This window comes from Salmo trutta, chromosome 14 (assembly GCF_901001165.1).
Source record: "Salmo trutta chromosome 14, fSalTru1.1, whole genome shotgun sequence".
In the NCBI taxonomy this organism is placed as follows: Eukaryota; Metazoa; Chordata; class Actinopteri; order Salmoniformes; family Salmonidae; genus Salmo; species Salmo trutta.
In genome coordinates this window covers 48770108-48776581 of record NC_042970.1, presented here as the reverse complement: position 1 = coordinate 48776581, position 6474 = coordinate 48770108, and the positions used below count along the sequence as shown (strand labels likewise).

General features: G+C 39.8%; 1 long non-coding RNA gene across 1 annotated transcript; it reads right to left on the bottom strand.

The window, feature by feature from the left end:
• Window positions 1-4678: 4678 nt before the first annotated feature.
• LOC115208302 (uncharacterized) lies at window positions 4679-5789 on the bottom strand. Its single transcript, XR_003881140.1, has 2 exons — window positions 5438-5789; window positions 4679-5405 (listed from the first exon to the last, which is right to left on the bottom strand). It is a non-coding gene; the product is annotated as an uncharacterized LOC115208302 (long non-coding RNA).
• Between the last annotated feature and the right edge of the window lie 685 nt (window positions 5790-6474).

Here is a 6474-nt window from a genome sequence, read left to right as displayed (position 1 = left end):
GTTACGTCAATCTTTACTCAATTAGCGCTAGGACAAATGTAGCCTACATTTTTCCGGTTTGGATGATTGCGTTATGCTATAGATACTTCTGTGAATGTCTGAACATTGCATCCAAAAGTAAACTGCTCACATTCTGGACATAATTTTGTAAGGACTGTGTTTGTGTAAATAGTTTCTGAAAAAAGTGTGGCCAGCTCAAATGCTGAATGTTACGTCATTCGAAACTGTCCATTCTAAATAAACGTTCTAATCACACAGGTGTGATCGTACGCTTCAGGGTCCACTGTAGAATGATCACACCCGTGTGATGGTACGTGTGAAAGGGTTAAAGAAAAAAATAAGCAAACATGTTTGGTGTTCGCAAAAAGGCATGTGGGAGACTCCCCAAACTTATGGAAGACTGTACTCTGGTCAGAGGAGACTAAAAGTGAGCTTTTTGGCCATCAAGGAAAATGCTAGCGCAAACCCAACACCTCTCAATACCCCAAGAACACCATCCCCACAGTGAAGCATTGTGGTGGCAGCATCATGCTTTTGGGATGTTTTTCATTGGCAGGGACTGGGAAACTGGTCAGAATTGAGAGAATGATGGATGGCGCTAAATACAGGGAAATTCTTGAAAGAAACCTGTTTCAGTCTTCCAGAGATTTGAGACTGGGATGGAGGTTCACCTTCCAGCAGAACAATGTCCCTAAGCATACTGTTAAAGCAACACTCGAGTGGTTTAAGAGGAAACATTGAAATGTCTTGGCCTAGACAAAGCCCAGACCTCAATCAAATTGAGAATCTGTGGTATGACTTAATGATTGCTGTACACCAGCGGAACCCATCCAACTTGAAGGAGCTGGAGCAGTTTTGCCTTGAAGAATTGGCAAAAATCCCAGTGGCTAGATGTGCCAAGCTTATAGAGATATACCCCAAGATACTCCCAGCTGTAATTGCTGCAAAAGGTGGCTCTACAAAGTAATGACTTTGGGGGGGTGAATAGTTAAGCATGCTGACGTTTTCTGTTTCTATTTATTTTTTGAAACAAGTTATTTTTTTCATTTCACTTCACCAATTTGGATTATTTGTGTATGTCCAGTACATGAAATCTAAATAAAAATCAATTTAAATTACAGGTTGTAATGCAATGAAATAGGAAAAACGCCAAGGGGATGAATACTTTTGCAAGGCACTGTACAATTAGAGCAAAGTGGGTGAAGGAGAGTATGTATCTACAGTTACATACTCTCTGAACATTTTAAAGGAGAGCAGGGATGCAACATACACAAGGCTATACTGCCACTGGGAAATATTTTAGGATACACAAAACAATTATGGTCTTTTTAATAAAATTAAATAAAAAATAAAATTGGCCCCTTTAGTTGGTCTGGGGATACAACAAAGGAATAGGACGTTTTACACACAGCCTTTATCATTCTTCTCACACCGTACCTATCAATACAGATTGAGATACAGTGCATTACTGCCGCACACAGTATTAACAATGAACTACAACTACCGGGTGCTCTTCAGCCTGCTTAGTTACACTTCCTTCTTTAAACAGTAGAGGTCAGTGTTACACCAGCCTATCCCCTGCTGACTGTAGTAGGTCCTGAGCTTTCCCTGCTAAGCTTATAGGGCCAGGAAAAACTCTAACCATAAACCATTACACATATTTTTTAGACTACTTATCAATTTGAAAACGTCTTTCTCAATAACTGCTCTTGTGCGGTTTTCAGTGGAGTGATGTTACTGTCACAGACCATGTAAACCAGGTTGCACCATGAACCCTAGTCAAAAGGTTTTGGTTTGAGTTAATGCTGATTCCAAAGTATCTGCTGTGAAAGTAAATTATCTTAGATAAGGGGGAACCATATTGCCTTTGTTTATGTGTGTGAGGTATTTTACACAGATATGAGGCAGTTCAGGTTCCTTCAGATGGTGGGAGACATGTTCCATTTCAGCAGAGCTAGTTCACTGTGGTGCTCTAAAGCAGAGGTTCCCAAACTTTTTGCGTTACGTCTATTTCTATGGGCACAAGCGCTGTTCATGACACAAACTGTTCACACCCGTCTTGTTGGTGAAGAGAATTCAGCAGATTTAAAGCTTCTGTCTTGCAATTTTACATTTTGCCATGTCTAATAGGTATTCATGTGATATTTGAGTGACTAAAATATTACAACAACATCTCTGGGCTAAAAACCCTAAATAAGAAAATGTTAGCTGGGCTAGTTGATCTGGATATTTCTGACAAGTTATAAATAGCTCTCTAAGGTATGCAATTACTAACATGACAAGAGGGACTGATGATGGACCACCCAATTTCGAAATTGCACCTTGTGCATTCTACTATTACAACTGTCAAGAGTAATTTTAAAGCCGGACTGAGTTCCTTAAAAGTCGGACTGAGTTCCTGCACCCCACATCCATCCACATCCATTTGTGGGATTTAACATCTATTAATTAATAACATGTAATGTTTTGTCAAAGTCAACAATGAAATGAAAAATCCGGGCTTAGAATGTCCCTGTGGCTAACTTTTCTGTGCACAGCAAAGTGGAGGTTGTCATGGAAATTCAGTACTGAGAGAGACTTGGTCATTTCTTCAAACAATCATCTTTATTTAATATTGATTAATTATTGCAATAATGAAACCCTCAGCTCAACAGTCTTGACTGTCGGACCGAGTGCTTGAATCATACAGAGAATACCGTGTCTTTATATACCAAACTTAAAAATGCTTCAACCATGGCTGGCTCCACCCTTCCCAGATAGATTGGGGGGCACCATGAGCCACTTTGGGCTCATCCTGTCTTTATCTGCCCCTGGCATTATCTTAACCCCCGACCCCGGCCTAATTTCCCAGGCCAGGATGTCTAAGGACCACTGAGGCCTTTGTTCTACTCCTCTCTATCCCAGCTAAACATACATCATATCTTGTCTATGGAATGCTGGCTCAATCAGACCAGAGACATATGTCTCACATGCACCACTAATCATAGAATGGAATGTGGCTGTTTGGTTTCTTATCACCAAGATATCAATCAATTGTCAGCTTCAAGCCATTTCTAGTAAAACCCATGTCCTTGACACCCAGACTAGCTGCAGGAAGCTAGAGTTGACACAATAAAACTCAGCATTAGCAGGACAGAAATACCTTACTGTTTGTTAAGTAAATAAAAATGAAATATCCACCAAATAAGGTGAATACATAATTTTTCTATCACAAGGTCCATTTGTAAGAACCAACTATCAGAACCTAACCAGAACCAGACCATTACATCCAGATGTCCTGCTCAAAATGAGATATTGCATTTGTTTGCATTTTCCCCCTGGATATGATTTACGTTAGCATTTTGCATGGTATGTAAAATTATGGATTACTAGTTTTTCTCATTGAGGTTAAAACTCCCTGAAATAACTGAGCCAAGGCAGGGGGCCTGTTTTTTAATCAGAATGCACATTGGCAGTATGGCGGAATGGCACCCCAATTCTTCACGGCATCATCATTCAATGGAAGACATTAAGATGTAAATTACCGTTCAAAAGTTTGTGGTCACTTAGAAATGTCCTTGTTTTTGTCCATTAAAATAACATCAAATTGATCAGAAATACAGGGTAGACATTGTTAATGTTGTAAATGACTATTGTAGCTGTGGCTCTGTTGGTAGAGCATGGTGTTTGCAACACCAAGGTTGTGGGTTCAATTCCCACGGGGGACCAGTACAGAAAAAAAAAATGTATGAAATGTATCCATTCACTACTGTAAGTTGCTCTGGATAAGAGCGTCTGCTAAATGACTAAAATGGAAACAGAAGATTCTTTATGGAATATCTACATACAGTAGGGGTACAGAGGCCCATTATCAGCAACCAACACTCCTGTGTTCCAATGGCACGTTGTGTTAGCTTATCCAAGTTTATCATTTTAAAAGGCTAATTGAAATTATGTTAGCACAGCTGAAAACTGGCCTTCTTTAGACAAGTTGAGTATCTGGAGCATCAGCATTTGTGGGTTTGATTACAGGCTCAAAATGGCCAGAAACAAATAACTTTCTTCTGAAACTTGTCAGTCTATTCTTGTTCTGAGAAATGAAGGCTATTCCAAGGTGGAAATTGCCAAGAAACTGAAGATCTTGTACAACGCTGTGTACTACTCCCTTCACAGAACAGAGCAAACTGGCTCGAACCAGAATATAAAGAGGAGTGGGAGGCCCCGTTGCACAACTGAGCAAGAGGACAAGTACATTAGAGTGTCTAGTTTGAGAAACGGATGCCTCACAAGTCCTCAACTGACAGCTTCATTAAATAGTACCTGCAAAACACCAGTCTCAACGTCAACAGTGAAGAGGCGACTCCAGGATGCTGGCCTTCTAGGCAGAGTTGCAAAGAAAAAGCCATATCTTAGACTGGCCAATAAAATAGAAGATTAAGATGGGCAAAAGAACACAGACACTGTGCAGAGGAAGATTGGAAAAAAGTATTAAGGACAGACTAATCTAAGTTTGAGGTGTTTGGATCACAAAGAACATTCGTCAGATGCAGAAAAAATGAAAATATGCTGGAGGAGTGCTTGACGTCATCTGTCAAGCATTGTGGAGGCAATGTGATGGTCTGGGGGTGCTTTGGTGGTGGTAAAGTGGGAGATTTGTACAGGGTAAAAGGGATCTTGAAGAAGGAAGGCTATCACTCCATTTTGCATAGCCATGCCATACTCTGTGGACGGCGTTTAATTGGAGCCAATTTCATCCCACAACAGGAGAATGACCCAGAGTACAGCTCCAAACTATGCAAGAACTATTTAGGGAAGAAGCAGTCAGCTGGTATTCTGTCTATAATGGAGTGGCCAGCACAGTCACCGGATCTCAACCCTATTGAGCTGTTGTGGGAGCAGCTTGACCGTATGGTACGTAAGAAGTGCCCATCAAGCCAATCCAACTTGTGGGAGGTGCTTCAAGAAGCATGGAGTGAAATCTCTTCAGATTACCTCAACACATTGACAACTAGAATACCAAAGTTCTGCAAGGCTGTAATTAATGCAAATGGAGGATTCTTTGACGAAAGCAAAGTTTGAAGGACACAATTATTATTTCAATTAAAAATCATTATTTATAACCTTGTCAATGTCTTCACTATATTTCCTATTCATTTTGCAACTAATTTCATGTATATTTTCATGGAAAATAAGGACATTTCTCAGTGACCCCAAACTTTTGAACGGTAATATACCTGTGGATTGTTCAATGTGAAGGGACTAGTTGTATAAATAATTCCATAGTGTGCTAAGTGTTAAAGATTAATTCTACCACAGTGCTTTGTCCGTTCATGATGGACTGGACCAGTTTCCAGGTACAGGGAGTTTTTACATGGAGCCAATGTGCGTTCTCATGTCTTGAATCAGTTTTGTGGAATGATTTGTATCTCTAGCTTCGTCCAATAATCCAATGTCTTACTATTTCATTTTTGTCAAGAAGATGGAAATGAACCTTTTGTCCTCCCTAACAAAATGCTCAGTATTTGCCAAAGGATTACTGATAGCAAGCCACATTTGGTAATGTTGCTCTTCTCATTGTAAAATCACCGATGAAAGGTTTATATGCAAAAATATAAAAGTCCTACATTTCAAAGCTTTGCATGCAAAAAATGTATAATCAGAAACTCCTTTATTTGCCAAGTATATTTACACATACTCAGAATTTTACTTGAAAGTATTCAGAGCCCTTGACTTTTCCGCATTTTGTTACATTACAGCCTAATTCTAAAATGTATTAAATAGTTTTTTCCCCTCATCAATCTACACACAATACCCCATAATGACAAAGTAAAAACAGGTTGTTAGAATTTTTGCTAATTTATAAAAAATACATAACTGAAATATAACATTTACATAAGTATTCAGACCCTTTACTCAGTACTTTGTTGATGCAGCTTTGGCAGCGATTACAGCATCGAGTCTTCTTGGGTAGGATGCTACAAGCTTGGCACACCTGTATTTGGGGAGTTTCTTCCATTCCTCACCCTAGTCTGAGGTCCTTGGCACTCTGGAGCAGGTTTTTAATCAAGGATCTCTCTGTACTTTTCTCCATTACCTTTGCCTCGATCCTGACTAGTGTCCCAGTCCCTGCCGCTGAAAAACATCCCAACAACATGATGCTGCCACCACCATGCTTCACTGTAGGGATGGTGCCAGGTTTACTCCAGATGTGACGCTTGGCATTCAGGCGTAATAAAATAAAAACAAGAAAATGGTGCAATCTGGTTTGCTTAGTATAAGGAATTTGAAATGATTTGTACTTTTACGTTTGATACTTAAGTATATTTTAGTAATTGCATTTACTTTTGATACTTTTGATACCATCTAGTTCTTGGTCACCTCCCTGACCAAGGCCCTTCTTCACTGATTGCGCAGTTCGGCCGGTCGGCCAGCTCTAGAATGTATTGGTGGTTCCAAACTTCTTCCATTTAAGAATGATAGAGGCCACTGTGTTCT